Source organism: Anser anser (assembly GCF_964211835.1).
Source record: "Anser anser genome assembly, chromosome: 2".
Taxonomy (NCBI): domain Eukaryota; kingdom Metazoa; phylum Chordata; class Aves; order Anseriformes; family Anatidae; genus Anser; species Anser anser.
The window spans coordinates 44,408,254-44,424,878 of record NC_139721.1 but is presented as its reverse complement, the minus strand read 5'-3'; the positions used below and the strand labels follow the sequence as shown (position 1 = coordinate 44,424,878).

Genomic DNA, 16,625 nt, shown 5'->3' with positions numbered 1-16,625 from the left:
TTTCTGTAACCTCTGTGAACTGGTAAGGAAGAGTTTGAGGCCTGGAACAAAGATTTGGGGCAATAACCTCAAATTTCTTAATATAGTAATGCTATAAATGGACATTTCCAAGGTCTTGGAAACACCTATGTAGAAATGTTATCATATACTGTCAGCACAATCCTGAGGTCAAGAGAAGAGTTGCCAGCCAGCCCAGATACCTAACTGGCGGCACAGGGTCAGAGCTTTCTCTTTAGGCAAAGCTAACTTGAAGTCCACGTGTGTAACCTTAACTCCGCTGGAGCCCTCCGGGGTCACCTTCGCAGCTGTAGAGGGACAGAGGAGGATCATGTGCCTTGACCTCGTATGCCACGACTGTGTCATGGTAGGCCGTGTTGTACGGCGGGATGTGCGCCAGGCACCTGATCAAAATATCATCCCCGTCCCTGCTGCCTCTCCACCCTACACACGCTTGCGTGCCTTGTAATATAAGGAGGAGTATGGCCAAAGGCTACTAAACGAGGAAAAATAGACTATGTGTTCAAAATGCTGTTTACATTCCCAATTTCGCTTGTTTTTTTTTTTTTTTTTTTGCCACAGGCTTCCCGTTTAACCTTCAGCGAGTTATCTGAGCCTTGATTCTGCATATGAAAAATGAAAATAATGGCGCTTCTCAGTTTTACTGGATTATTAGTAAATTAAATTAATGTTAGGGAAAAACTGGCATACTAGCTGTGAGGAAAAAAAATATTAAAAAAATAGAAATTTTCCTAGGGTGGTTGGGTGAGCTATGTCACAGGCTGTTGTAGCTTCCAAGAGCAGCAACACCACATCGAGGGAGAGCAATAAAGATGCTTTTTTATGAGCTCTGAATCTTGTGCTGGTTCTCTCTAGAATCGTGTGCAGACTCATCCTGAGGATGTATTTGTTTATACAGAGTGTGAGAATAAAGAACATATCCAGGTGTATTTACTAGCCAGAGAAATTCACTTTGTAATTGAGAGCAAAGAGGGGAACTTCAGCTCAAACCAAGTAATTTGTCCATGTTAAAAGCAGCTAAAGAAAGACTAATTAAGTGTGTAATTAAGTGAATATATAGAAAATAAATTCAGCATACAGTGTCTGTGTGTAATGGAATACATTTTAAAACAGTAAATAAGTACACAGTGAACTTTGAGTCGCTTTCATATACGAATACATGTTTTACTGTCTAATGCTACATTCATTTTTATTTTCTATTTAACTGTTAACTGTAGTTTTACCAAAACTTTTTAATATAAAAGCCAAATATTTAAGACCACATGTAATATTCAGAATATTATTGCATGAAGTCATCATAAGGACAAAATAAATAGGTCATAAGCAATTTTTGGAGCTTTTCTAACAGGAAGGCATATCTTGTGGGAGAACAGCTTTAATAGCCAGGTATGAAAAACGAAGGAGGGGACAGCCCACCCTTGGTTTTGAATTAAGTTTCCTGTTAAAGTTGTGGTGGGAAGCATTTTTCCCGGAGGAGGATGTATGCCATTCTGGTGTGTTTGCCTAAAAAAGCTGAATTCGGTCATTGTGTCTGCCTTTTGGCTTCCTTCCCACACTGAAAGTACCGAGCAATCTCCCGGCTGCTGCTCCCTGTGAGCTCGATATCCTCATTAAAGATCAGGGAAAAGAAAGGGGAAAACCCAAGGAGGTGAGTGAGTTCATTTGCATGCTGTGCCAGGGCCAGCGCATGGTTCCACACGTGATATGACAGCAAACCTTTTTGCTGAATGTGCTAAAGCCATTGAGAGGCATTTCAGCCTGCACAGATCTAACACGGACGTTTCTGATTTACGAGCAAGAGTGAAAGTGCTTTATAACCGAATTGCATAACGTAAATAACACGTCTCCTATTTAGCAAGACGCAGAGCTGTGACAGCGTTTGATGTTTATTGTTTTGTTGCTGTTCTTGTTGTTACTGTTAAAGCCTGGAGTATTTGATAATTGCTATCATCCCTGTCTGGAGGGAAGATCTGTGTTCCTGGGAGCCCTACGGTCCAGCTGATGATTTAGCTAGGTGGAAGGGGCAGTGAAAAGCACCTAAAGTGAGCTACGCTGATGTTTGTCTTATGCTGTGACATCTGCTAGGACACTTTTTTTTTGTCTTTCGAACTGGATTCTTTCACGATGGTGTTTCACTGCTGTTCCTGAGCAAAGAGCCCCTGCTGCTGCCCAGGGCTCTCCAGCACCCACCAGTTACCATCCACCGCCTCTGTGGTGTTTTCCTGGGTTAGTGCACTGAAGCTGCCCGCAGACAAGAGGGGAGCAGGGCTGGGCCCTCTTCTGAGGGTTAGCCAGCTGTTAGATACGCTCAGCTGAATCATCCAGCTGCCTGGTTTTGTCTACACTAAAGAGTTTTTCTGGACGTGGAAAGGGCTTCAAGAGGACCTCTTTATCTTCTTTTCTGAATTTCCTTATATCCTTCTAAATGAAGGTTGACCATAACCTGTTATGACTTGCTGACACAGGTGGAGTAGCAGCCTCTTAGCATTACTTAGCATCATCCAAATTTAAAAAGAAGACCTTGTTATAAAATATGTTGTTTAGTAGTATAGCAGCTTTACACTGATGAAGACTGTAGCTTCTGGTCTACCCTGTTCAGGAAAAAAAATGCACTAGAATAATGAGTGTATTTATACTGGTATAAGTATGTCTGTATAGCGAGAATCACTGTTGAGTAACTGAATTGGTAAAAGCAAAGAAACACAACTCCACGTTGATAGGTAAGGGCTTGAAAGGCATGGATGAACTCAGGTACCTGTATAAGTATATTGAGCCTCCATGTAGATATAGCACTTGGTCATGCACTCGGACCTTAGGAAGTCCATAATGGATTTGAAGGACTTACAGAGAAAGAGGTTAGATTAGTTTGGGCTGAGGGAAAATGGAGATGACAGCTCAAAACAAAACAAAAACCAGCAGTATGACACAACGATGGGAAAAGTTAGGTAAAGTGAGATAGTTCCTAACTTTTCTGCCCTCATTTTTTTTTTTTTTTTTATGTTCAAGCATACCTTCAGGGGACACACATCACTAAAATTATTGCTTCTGGGTAAGAAATCTCTCTAGTTTGCCTAATAAAAAATAAATTCTAGGTCTTGCATGGCTGCAAGTAACTATTGTACTGTCTGATCTACTCTTACGTTGTTTTGCGTGTTTTTGGTGGATTCTACTCCAACCCAGAAAATTACCCATGCATATATATAAGGGGAGGAGAGTGAAAATTCAAAGGGAATTGTATCTGTTCTTCACTTTTTTTTTTTAACTCTGCTAATCATTTTATGTGTACTTTTAGAAACTGCATCTCCCCAGACATATCAAAGAGACATGGGGCTTCTGTCTGCTTGGACTCAACTGAAAATCTGAGGCGTGTTTATTATGATCTCAGTTGTTCTTTAAAGGTCAGAGCACCAGCTTAATTTATGACTCAGCACTCTAGTTACTAGAGTCTAGGTAAAACAGAGACCATAAATAATTTTCACCACTGTTTCTTTATTTAGAAGTGTTCCTTTTGCACACAAAAATATGCTTGTTTTCTGCCTAAATGTTAAAACTTCGGTGAAGAAAACATAAATTTATCTACTTCATAACAGCTAAGTAGAGAATAAAGAAATGTAATCACTGCTGGTTTCTCCTTGTGGCCATGTACTTTTAAATAAGTGACTTAGTGGGTTATATTCCAACAGACAGATTTTGTTTCTGGATGTTGGAAAGCTGATTTTTTATCTTGTGTTTGGGAAACCGTATCTGAGTTTAAGTAGAAATAAAAGTTTATTGCAAAGATCGAGACTTAGAGGGAAAGGTTTAATCACAAAATAGTAAAATATAGTGGAAAAGAAGTCTGTGTAGGCTGATCGCAGAATCTTGGAATTGTTTGTTTGTTTTATGGTTACCGTTAAAGCAAAACATCACCACATTTCTGGGAATCCTACATGATCAAGGATTATAACACTGACACCATGTTTATGTTCATTTGTCATTGAAATTTTTAAAAGCGAATACTTATCTGTTGTCTGATTAAAGTTCCTCATGCCTCCTACCAACCAAGCAAATGCCTAACAATGTTTTCTCTCACTGGATTTTTCACTGTTCCTGCGGTGGAAGCTCCCTTTTTTGACATCTTGGTTTTGAACTAAGAAGTTCAAAGCTGGTGACTGGATGACACTTGGATGAAGAAATAATTTAAACCTTGGTAGTTGACCCAATTCCAAGTAAAGATAAACCATTCTGATTTACAGAGTGTTGTGCATCAGCTTGGTCTGCTGTCTCCAGGAGTTTTGTCTGGAAAAATAAAATGTGAAGTATACACTCGGCTTGGTTTTCAGGAGGAAAGCTCAGAAATGTCTGTTGTTAGAGCTCTTTTTTTCCGTTTGTGGGTTTGGTCTAGGCAAGTACACTTTCTGCTAAGGGGGGAAAAAGAACCTGAACTCCTCAGCAAGTTAAGCAATCCGTAATATAGGGCTAATACCTGCCACTGTGAGTGGAGTCGACAGTGCTTGCTCAAGGAGAGGTGGGGCTTTGCCCAGTCCTGATGCTCCTGGCTGACACTTCTGGGAAACTTGGCTCCGGCTTCTCCCGAACAGAAATCCCTCTTGTGACACAGTGCCACATACCCAGCTTTCCTACTCCCAGTAAAGCTCTGCAATAGGAGCGTGGTATTTCACTTGTCATCTATGCAATGCTGTGGTTAATTCATTCACCTGGAAGGTGGCTTGAGGAAAACCCATCCTTGTATCTTTTCTCCGAGGCTTGAAGCGTCTTTATGTTTAGTAAGTCCTTCTGGTAAACGGATGAAAAGGTTTGTGTAATGAGCTGTCACTATCCAAAAGTGAAACATTTGCAATATGAAGCAAGTTAAGAGTTTTCTCAGCTTTGTCTTTTTTTCCTCATACTACTGAGGAAGCGATATTTTTCCCCCAACAAACATTTTGGACTTTTTTTCAGCATTTATTAAACATTTGGCTCCAAAAGACACCAAACACTCCTAGATCAATTCCAGTGATAACTGTGTCCTTTCAGACCTTTAAAAAAATTAATATGTAAGTTTAGGCTGTTTTTTGTCCAAATGTCTACATATTTTTTTAGGCTTCTCACAGCTTGATGCTAAAGCTTGAGGCACTGTGTTATCATAAATGGATGTGTTTAAACCCTTGAGTATAAACTTAGGATATATGACCATATCTGTATGTGGTGGAAATATATTGCAGCAATGTAAGTTATACCACTGTAACTTTGAATATAAGCCAGCAGTATTTGTCTTGCTCCCTGTACTGCTCTGCTCCCACTGGAACTGATCTTTTTGCCTGTCCTCCATCGTTAGTCTGGTGAGCAACATGAGTCTTGGATTGTTTCCTTGCAACTTCTTGGTTGGGCTGCCACATCCCTTTGTGCTTTATTTGTTGCCCACTTGTTTGATTAGATTAAGGAAGGATTAAAGGATCCAGTGCCCTTAGAAAAAGGCAACCCATAGTTTACAAATGTGTAAATATAATGTAATTACTTCTTAATTCCTTCTGTTAAATAAAAAGGAGGATTTCTCAGCAGATAAACCCTAACACTTTTTTGAAAGTCAAATGAAGGCAATTTGCTGACTCAGAGATGTGTGTGCCAAAGATCTCCTGCAAAGCTCAGGTTTTAGTTGATACGAAGAACTTCAGCTACTTTGATCTATCTGCGATCCAGATAATATATCTTGCCAGTCCACACTGATTTCTGACCATTCTGCCTTCCCATAACGAAAGGAGGTTTTGTGAGGTTCTGTCTCCTCTTGGAAAGCTTAGGGTTTGCCATCAATCGGTAGTTCAGCGCTGTTTACATTAACAGTGGTAAAGCATATAATAAGGGCAGGACTCGGCTTTTATTCTAGAAATTAATGCTTAAAAGCCCTAGTGGCCATGCTTCTATCTCTACCATTAGCAGAGACGTACTGGTGGTAATTCTGGGTAAATGACTGGCCTAAAAGCTTAGCCAAAAAAAAAAAAGCTTAGTAACTTCCTGCCTTGTAAGTTCAGTTGACCTCCTTGCATTTGTTTTTTATTTGCTTCAAAAATTAAAGGAAAAATAAACAAACAAACAAAAAACGCAAAACTCTTTAAAACAAAGGAATAAGGGAGCTCTGTGAAACACCCAGGCCATGTCCTGTGTGCGTGGATGCAGTTCAGGGGCTCTGCCTGTGTGCACCAGTCTGCAAATGGTTTCATGGAGCATCTCAGCGACAAGCAGAATCAGTTTTGTACAGGTGCTGTCAGTTTCAATTGTATATTATCTTACTCTTTGAGAATTAGCCTCTTGATTTCTGGGTACCTTGCCGGCTGTTTTTCCTGCCTCCTGTGGCAGAGGAGTGGAGAAGCATTTCTCTAGGCAGCACTGTCCTCTTATGCTTTTGTAGCACACTGGCAGCGGTGAGTTTCACCTACTTTATTCTTTTTGTGGTTTGAAATGTGTTATTTCTCTTCTTTCCGTCTCCAGCTTCGCTGTCAATGCTCCATGTTGTGATTGAGACTGTTTTTATTGTACCTCACAGATCTGTGACCGGCTGGTTCTCGACCAGCTACCTGCAAGAAACTGAGCATTAGAGCAAACAGCACGGCCGCGCTTACATGTCTCTGCTAGACTGGTGTCAAAACACTGCTATCAGAAGTGACGTCAATTCTGTGTCAAAGGTTTCTGTTGTCTTTTTATTTTTCTTCCCCTGAAGACCCTGAACATGATCTGTTAAGAGGCTCGTACAGTGATTACTCACTTTGCACCCTAGCATAAAGGCGCACAGCTTGTCTGCCTGCCACAGGGCGCTTGAAGGCAGTTTCTGAAAGGTTCAGAGCACTGCCCGAAGCGTAATAAAGGGCCTCCTTATAAAGAGCTCTATCTTAAAGAGTTGAGAGTGTAAATTCTCGCTGTGAGAAAGCTAAGATCAACTCTGGGTACGTTATAAATGACTTAAACTGCAACGAGGTTAGGTACCACACTTTAAGAAAAGAATAGAGATCGTGGTTTTAGCGTTTTAGTTATTTCTTTTACTTTTGTTAACTTAGGATTTGGACCATTTTGGTGCTTCAGTTTTAACAGGAACTAGGTTACATTAAAAGAGCGATTTTGGAAGCAGCTCTCACAGCCTTGGGCAGTTCCTGGCTGCCTACCACAACTGTGAAGCAGCAAGTCACAGTGTTAGTGTTGAAGACCTCATTGCTCTTGGAAGCTGGGTTTTGAATGTAATTTGCATGCTTTTTTAAGGCAGCAAAGAGTATAAGGTAGGGGATGGTAGCAGGAGCTCTGGCACCCGTGGTCAAGGCCTGTGGTCCACCTTCACCTCGGCTGTCCCGCCTGTTCCTGTGACGTGGCGCAGTTTGCTTCCACCAGGGGCTCTGCCCTGACACACACCAGCCAAGGGTGGCTGGTCCAGCTAGCAAATGCTCATTTTTTTGAAGGCGGGGGGGGGGGGGGGGGGGGGGGGTTATTTTACTTTGTTTTTCAAGTTGGGTGAGACCTTGATCTGGTTTTGCAGCACAACCCACAGAGTGAAGCTGATAAATGAGAGGTGGGGGTAGACCACAGTGTGAGGGTGGGAGCACCTTTAACTGGTGTAGCTAACGTCTTGTAGCGTGAGCCAGAGCTTCCTCTACTGCGTCGCTTTAGACAAGTTACCGTCCTCTCCCTTCGCTTCTGATTGCCTGAGATGAGGGGAGAAATACCTTAACTGAAACAGGAATTACAAGACACCTATTTATTAAAACTGTTGTGCGAGCCTTGTAATTTTTGTGCAGCGCTCGAAGATCTTCAGGAAAAGGGTACTACTTAAGAACTAGTTATTGCTTTCAGTCAGTTACCATGACATTTAACACCTGCATATTTAGTTGTTGATGCAGTAACAGTTTTAATTTTATAAAAAAAAAAAAAAATCAGGAGAGGAGACATCCTGCTCTCTTAGACATGGAGCTAAGCGTGCTGAGTTTCCAGGCTTTACAACAGTAGCTCATTATTCTGAGGGCTGAAGCTATGTGCTTAGAAAAACGTTCAGTTGGTTGGAGAAATCCATTTAGCAGAGGTGCTGAGAAGTCACTGATGTTCTCCTTTCTCTTTTGAATCTACGATAAATGTGATTTCCCTATTGAAGTCTGCAGGACTAGCTTAAAACAGCCCCTTGGTCTTGGAGTTAAAATTATCTATTACTTTGTTAAAACAGCGTTGCAAAATGAATGGCTGTGGTACAAGATGGTGGCAATTTGGAAACGCAGTTCCTGAGCCGCACTGCCTTGTTTTGTATGCCAGTGAGTTAAGTGAAAGCTTGGAGCTAATAAGTATTTTCAGTCCCAAATGTGAAAGTCTATTTCAGTTTAGCTTTACCTCAGTTTCCTTATGCACTTTCTTTGTCTGATAAAAGCCAATACACCCACGTACGTGTACAAACAAACAAGAAAGCTATGCCTGAGTAATGCGTCTCTCTTGAAGGCTGGGAAGGAAAGGACTGGTGTTTCTGTTCCTATATGTGCACACTCCAAGGCACGCTGATACCAACAGGCTGATGGAAGCCACATAAACGTGCCATGAGTGCGATGTGAAACTTTACGCTTAACATTCGGCAACTTACAGCTGTAGTTTGGAGTTTCAGTAGACTTCTGTTGAAAATTGGCCTTTTAGATAGATTTGTGTGCTCTGTTTCTACGGGGAAGAGTGAGTTGGCAGAGTGTCTGGGCGATTAAGTCTTTTGCTATGTTGATAATACATAACAGAGGTAATAGTTTGATAAAGGCGGAGTTAAAATGCTCTTGAAGCTGTATACTGGTCCCTTAATTACTAGAATATGACTTATGTTGTACTAATGGTAATTTTCCCTTTGATGTGTTTGGCCCAAGACTTAGACTTAAACCCATCTTTGTGACTTATCTTTTCTCTGAACTGAGAGGGCTCAAGAATGAATACTTCCGAGAGAACGAGCTGGCTATGGGGAAAGCACCTCATTTTGCTTTGTGCCTCCATCTCTTTCTCTGTGTTTACTTCTATAAGCTACAGGTTCAAAACTAAGGTGGAATTGTGTGAACAAATGCTTCCAATTATTGTAATGGTGTGAACCTAAATAATAATCCCTCCTCATTTCAAGAACCAGACGCCCTCGTGCTGAATGTCAGTGAGAAGCTGGAGCCGTTACCCTAAACCCCTGTGTGAAACAGGTATCTGTTGTTCTGTGGGTGGCTTAAAGTCCTGCTCTTACAAATATAGTAGGATCAAAACTGAAGAGAAATTGTGGAAATAATCATCATGCAAATCCTAAACTTCTGATTTTTGTCAGAAGAAAGCATAAAGTAAGAAATTTCCAATTCATGATATTTGGTAGCATTCCTGAAAGCAGGCAAGAAAATACCATTTGTTAGATAACAAAATGAGGGCAAAAATGTTAAAAAAAAAAAAAAAAAAAAGGTACTCCTCTATTTGCTATCAGCCAGTGTTGGGCTTATCTGTGTTAGAAATGTAGGTTTCATTTTTTTTGCGTTGGAGCAGCTAAACTTTGATGCAGCCTCTCTGTTTGACTTCCCGTGGTTTTAAAAAAGGCAGAGCAGTGGTGGAACCTGGGGCTAAAGTAAGGCAAAGCACCCTTCCTTGTGCTGGGTATAGCCATACCAGTATGAAAATCCCTAGGGACGGCTGTGCCTCTGAGACTTTGATTTTATTGCATTGTATTCACTTTGTTATGTAAAGCTGTAATTCCATGGTTGATTTACATTTTGTGTGTAAATTACAAGTTATTTATTTTGCTTTTTTTTTTCCTTAGGCACCAAATAACTCAAATTTAAATCCTGCCAGTATAACCGATTAACCTTGTAATAGCATCTTTGAGATATTAATGTACGCACTACCTTATCTTGTGCTTTATCTGACCTTTATCTGTTGATTTTAATATCCTTTGTGGTTGCTAGTGACGTGTTTCTGTTGTAGACAGTGAGGGATTTTGGCTCCTGTTTATTTCTCTGGTTTATCCTCATTCACTCTGTTCTGTTCTCTCAAATAAATTACTACATTGAGCAGAAAAAAAAAAGTTAAACCGTAGCCCAGAAGCACGGTAGGAGATGCATCTGCGTGAAGAGTTCAGAAAGCATGCCGCAAGTTGCGTGTGCAGTGCCACTACTCTCACGTGGACTGAAAGTGAAAAAAGCCTACAGATGAATTGCTCATCCTGAACCAAATTTATCCCTTTCCAGCATAATTTTTGTGTCTGTGACTTATGTAAAGTATTGATATAATAACCGATGATCCAGGGTAAAATTTAGCCATTTCAAAAGCTTGCAGCCCTGTGTCATCTTGCAAGGCTTGGCTGCTTGTCTGGTGCAGCACGAAAGTGATGCGTATCGCTAAACCAGCAGAAAACTGGGAGGTGGGATGAGTATGTCCTTTCGTTGTTTCACTGCACTGAGTGGGCTCAGTAGGATCAAGCATATCCTAGAGAGGTAAAAGGCAGGAAGGAAGGGAGGCTGCAGCTGCAGGTCTTCCTGTCTTGTGGAACATCACTTGCTGTGGCCTGAGCTGCAGCTGGCAGGCGCCTGCTCGTCCCTGCCCTCTTGCTGGAGATGGTTGCCCTCCATCAGCAGATACTGGAGATGGGTGGGTGAATGTGCTTCATGTGTGCTAGTGCAAAATCTGAGAGCTGAGAGTGAACTGATGATCTGAGGCGGTTTGTGCTAACCTCAGTGGCTTTGCACTGAGCGGATTATAGGGATGTTTATAGGGGATGGTCTTCTGGCTCTTCTCTAGGAGCAGTAAACTGGTGATATTCATGTCTGGAAAGCAAAAGAAAGCAGAAATAGGAATGGGGATCTCTGCTTTTAGCTGTTTCTATCTACCTCCAAAAGCATGTGTGTGAGAAGACCTCCCTCTTCCCAGCATCCAGGAGGCAGAGGCGCAGGCAGCTCTACGTCTTCAGCCAAGGGTGCGTTTGATGACAGGCACCAGGGAGCAGTTCGTAGTAAGTAAAGTTTCGTTACAACTCTTCACGACGCTCTGATGAAGCCTCACGTGACGTGGTGATGGAGCTTGCTATGCTGACGGCAGCTGATGCTGTGAGAAACTCTGCAGAACTCGTATTTCCTGCGCTAGCAAAGGCATTGCTGGTTTACTGGCGGCCTCTGTGCTGTGCTGTGCCTGCCTCACCACCACGGCAATCAGTGCTCAACTGAAGGCGCCTCTAGGGTTAGCTGTGCAAGTACGGGCCGTGTTCCCTCCTGTAGGAAACAGAGAGAAAGGAACGGGCATTTCTGGAGTTCAAGTCATCTCCTCTTAAGGACATCAAAAGAACCTCACTTCGGAGTTGTTTATTTTTGCTCATTAACTGTAAAGAGAGTCTAGGTGACTGGGATTTATCTAGCTAACTTTATGAACCAGTCTTAAGCATCTGATAAATGTTTTAGGCTTGGAATGCCTTTGGCTATTTACTGATAATCCTGGTGCCTAATGTAATATTTACAGTTCCCTGCAGACCGTGCCGCTCTACCCATCTAAGTGATGCAGTATATCTTAAAGGTTTAATTTTATGTCTATACTGTGGCTGAAGTGAACAGCAAAACATTCTTACCATATACCTAATACACATGCCGTGATGTATCTTAGATATACGGGTGAATTAGTATTTTTGTAAGCGACCATTTTCTTTTTTTGGCTCAGATTACTTGGGTGAGCAAGGGTTCAAAGGTTGCGTTTGGAAAGCCTGGTGCTCTGTTTATATTACCCTCCTTCTGTTTACAGATGTGTCCAGATTTAAGGTATTATGGCTATAGGGAAAGAAAGGGATAAATGGAGTCCAAAAACAGCAATAGCACAACTGGCACCGTGTGCTGCTGACAAGTAGTAGGTGTGCTGCAGATCACTTTATGATCTGAAGGTGAGGTTTGAGATTCCCACTGGCAAATTCTCCTTAGCTCCCAGCCTGAAGAGTTAGCCAAACTATAGAATAAACCTGTAACATAAGCATTTTTTGTTTGGATGCAATTATTATAATTTGTTCTCTTGAAGAATTACATTCATGTTACATCCTGCTCTTAGCAGAGCTCATAGCAGTTGCAATTTGTCAAAATTTGCCTTCTTTCTGAAGTTTGGTTTTGCTGACAAATTAAATTCAAAATTAAAAGAAGAACTTGAGTTTACGCTCATTTGCTGCCAGGATCCTTCCTCAAAGATGCTTAGCCTAAACATGAAGTTCTCAGGAGAGACTCACATCCTCTTCTTTCGTAGAAGGTGTTTTAATGAGCCACCTGAAGGCAGAAAGTAAGCAAAATTACTTCCTTTTTTTTCCATCAGCATTATCACTTAGGGCAAGTGTTTTCAAACAAACATTAGCAGACTCGTGCTATGTTTACAGTCTGGGAGGAGGGCATCCGCAGGTACTGCTTTTTCCATTTGCAATTTCTCTATCCAGTTTCTGTGAAAAGCATAGACATGTTTCCATGGCATAAAACAAATACAAATATATATAGGCCAGTAGATAGAATTGCTCTTATCAAATCATGCGTGCAACCTAAATCTGGCAGCAAGGAGCACTGAAAGTAAAATTAACTGAATGGATTTTCAGAATGAATAGGTGATGTTAAGCGACAGAGCAAAAGAACTTGTTTATTTATTGTAAATTTATGGTAAATTATATTTATTATATTAAAACACATGTAAATTATAATAAAATATAAATGTAAAGTATATTTATTTATTGTAAATTATATTGATCTAAATTGCAGTTATTTTTTTCCAAACTTACTTGAAGAATGCAGTGGCCTCTGGAATGTGTTTTGAATTGAGCATGAGATATCATGGCTAAGCATCACTGCAGCCCTCATCCTGCAGATCTGTCTGACCTGCGTTTCCCGTGTATCACAGCGTATCGGGACAGAGCAGAGGTACCTCCTTTCTCCTGCGAGCTGGACCCTTCTGGCAGGTCTCAGTGTCAAAAGCCTTCGTGTCATCCAAGAACTGCTGTGTGCTCTCCTCTTGCTAGGAGCGCCGTTTTCCCCCGTCTCAGAAGGGAAGAGTCGGAGGGTTTTGGTGCTTGGGGGGGCTCCTGGGTGGCACCGTGACTTCGCAGCCACAGCGGGGTTTGTGGCTGTGCCTGCTCAGCTGACGCTTGCTCATAGCTCGGCCTTCGAGACCCAGCGCCGCGGGATGGAGAGTGCTCGTGGCGGGGATGCTGAGGCACAGCAAAACAGCTGGCAGATATCTTCGGGGGTGGAGGGGGGAGCAGCAAGAACAAGCCAAAAGAAAAGAAGGAGGAGGTAGCACTCCACATGAGTCTGTGTTTAGATTTTTTTTTCACCTTCTCACCTGCGTGCTCTGTATGTCTGACTCAGCTGCAGTAGTGAAGGGATGGTATAACCCTTTCAGAGAGCGTAGCACACTCGATGAGCACAGGGGCAAAGCGTTTGTTTAAAACTGTGCCGCTCTGCTGTGTAGTAATTCTCAATACTCTTTTGATATGTCTTCTGGTCTAGCATAGGCTTTTTTGTTGTTGTTGTTCTGTCTTTGCCTACTCAGAATGTTGCAGCTGTTTGTGTCCTTGGTGTGGACCTCTCTACAGTTCCAATGTTACTAAAATGCAGCAATGGTCTCTATATGAGGCTACGTTATCTATAGGAATAAACTATCCTTGCACGTCCACACATTTCATACTGGACATGGTATTTATCACGTTTTATAATATGTTTTTTGTTTTATATATATCCAAATTAAAAATACTAATAAAATTTGGTTGTTAGGCCTGTCTTTGATAATTTAAGCCGAGTACCCTCTCCGACAACACGGAAGGGAACCCACCTAGATGACCTGGAGAGGCTTCCCAAGCCGGGGGTGGTCAGGCGCCGCGGGCACCCTGTGAAGGCCACCTGTCTTCTGAAATGAAAGGAGGCGGCGGCTTTGGGTTAGAAGGGTTTACGTTTACAGCAAGCTGTTGTGGGTGTACATATTTTGGTTTGTGCTCTCTGTCGAGCAGAAATTCTTGGTTTTATTAGGGTCTTGAATTTTTTTCAAAACTTTTTTTTTTTTTTTAACCTTTACAGAGCACACTGAAATAAAAATGCTAGTCCCAGAAGGAGTTTAGGATAAAATAAAGCTTGGATCTCAAGCCTTTGATGTGTTCTGTGACAAGCAATGGATTTGTACTCTCACATACCCCCCGAGCAGACGTACGTTCGTTACAGTCATTGTGCGATCGCTTGTGGTCGTGGTCTGTGGCAGCGTGAGGTGTTGCTCTAAGTGCTGTCGTGACAGGATGAGTTTGAGACGCATTAAAAAAAATGCACATGACGCTCAACGGCTTCTCGTGATTTACTTTTCTGTTAGGCTGTGCCTTTATTGGCATGGAGGCAAACGTGGCGGGTCGGATGAGCAGAAGAGCCCTATCAGATCAGATAATAGTTGGGCCTATCTTGGCATCCTATCTGCAGGAGTGCAGGTCGAGGGGAGAATAAAGGAACTGGGCAAACACAAACTGATTCTTCCCTGGATTAACCTGCCAGCCTTCAGCAAACTTTAGTTCAAGGACTTCCAAGGCCAGAGGTTGTATTTCTGTACTTGGTAACTTTTTCTTTTTTTTTTTTTAATGCCCTTAGGCAGGTTTTTTTGGGAAGACTAGTAAGTTAGATTCACCTTAAAATGAGCGTGCCTGTAGTCGAATTGGGCTTTTAAATGGGATTCTCTCATGCTGCTTGGCTCTGTAGAGCTGGGTGCCCAAACGATATCGGAAGGGTGAAGCTACGTTTAAATAAGATTCTTTAAATGTCTTTCAGCCCACATGTACGTGCAGCCACAATGTCAAAACCAGATACAAATGTTTTGGCAGATACTCGAAGGGGGTGGCGGTGTAGGTGTGTAGAGGACAACAACGAGAAAGAAGAAATGGGAAGACAGATGATCTGGGGGTAAGGTTCTTTCAGAGAAGAAAACATTCGCCTGCCTTCTCTCCCCAAATTTAGGACAGCAGTGATTTTGTTGTGTACTTCAGTACCACAGATGGGAGGCTGGGGAAGTCAAGCCTCCCGTCGGTGCCCTTCACCTTCCCAGCAGCGAGCCCCAAGGACTGCTAGCAGCGTTACCCCGCGGCCCAGGGCTGCGGCCTCCCCTCTGGGACTGCATCGCTGTGCTGGCGGGCGTCCCGGGGGTGCTGGAAAGCAACGCGGTCTGCACAATCTCTCTGCCTCTTGACCAGAGACAGTCAGGGTCACAGACGTGAATATTATCTTTGTGACGCTTCAAGCAAGCAAACAGATAATATTTTTTTAAAGGAATGTTGCACGCAGTCAGTTGGATCAGATCTTCCAAGAGCCGTTCCCTTGAGGGGACGTGGCGATCGCTCACCCACCCCGCTGGTGCGGGGGTAGGGAAGGGGAGGGAGGGGAGCACACACGCACGTGCAAGCACTTCTGTGCGCATGTGTGCGCGCATGCTGCAGTCGCAGAGCGGCCTCTTCCCTCATGATGAGTCCCTTGTGCCTCCCCTCGGATGTCAGCAAGGCTAGGGAGCCCCTTTTTTTTTTTTCCTGTATTGTAGTCCGGGAATCGTGCCCCGCACATTTTTTCAGCTGAGTGTATTTACATACAGGAAATCAGCTCTAAGATTCTTCTCCAAACAGTATTTATATTAGATAGTTGTACACTGGTTTCAGGTATGCATTTCGTTTTTATTTTTTCATTTTTATTTTTTAGAACTGGTAAAGGAGAAAATACAGAACGCGGGTAAACATTTTGTTTGCTTTCAAAACAAATGTATAAATATGTGTTTAAAACATGATATCCTAATTATACCTACTGACACCACTTTAAGCACAAATGTGCTGGTATTACTTCATTTCTATACATATTTTTTCCAGGTCTGGTTTAGTGATGGAGATGAGCAAGAAAGTCATTTTTACTGGGGTCCAGCTTTAATTGCTGAACGTGAATGCGGAGCTCTCTCCTCCCTTGCACAGGGGCAGCGCCAGGAAGACCAGCGCAGGGAGGGTGAGCAGGGGGCTGAAGAACAGGGTGCCCCTTAGGAAAGGGCGCTGAGAGAAGCTGGCCACCCTCAGCAAGAAGGGGGCACTCTTAGAGGATTTTGGCTTACCTAGGGCTCAGTCTCAAGAGATTCGTGTTTCTCAGGTTTTCAAATCTAGCTGCAAAATCCCTTCTTCTGAGACTTTGTAGGCAGACTCCAGGCCTGAGAACGGGGTTGCCATTATTTGTTAAATAATGATGGGTATATTTGAGCCTCGGATTAGTTTACAGTTGTTTGCTTGGGAAATGTGTGTGTAGGGGTGAAGTTGTTTCACCCTCTGTTGTATAAACATTTCTCTGTAGTGGCCAATTTCACTAGTGCTCTTAGAATTTCATTTTAACTTTAAAATTCTGGTTTTGTTGGGTTTTTTGTTGTTTTTTTTTTTCTTTGTCAGGACTGACATTTCCATGATAGCATGCCGTCTGTCTGTCTGTCTCACTGGTTTGCTCTAAAATGTATATACTTTCACGGGTGTTTTTCCACACGTTGAAAGGCTTTGCTTCTGTTCTTTTCACAAGGGTTGTGCTGAAGTACGAGACACCCAGACTCCAAAGCACTCAGCTGCCGTGGCAGTGCATTGATCCCGCAGAGCCCCTTAGCTGGAGTGGGTTGTCTGA

At 42.5% G+C, this 16,625-nt stretch overlaps 1 protein-coding gene across 2 annotated transcripts in view; it reads left to right on the top strand.

Moving 5' to 3' along the window:
• SPIDR (scaffold protein involved in DNA repair) overlaps positions 1 to 16,625 on the top strand; it is a 204,042-nt gene that overhangs the window by 105,761 nt on the left and 81,656 nt on the right. The gene's annotated exons all lie outside the window — the stretch shown is intronic.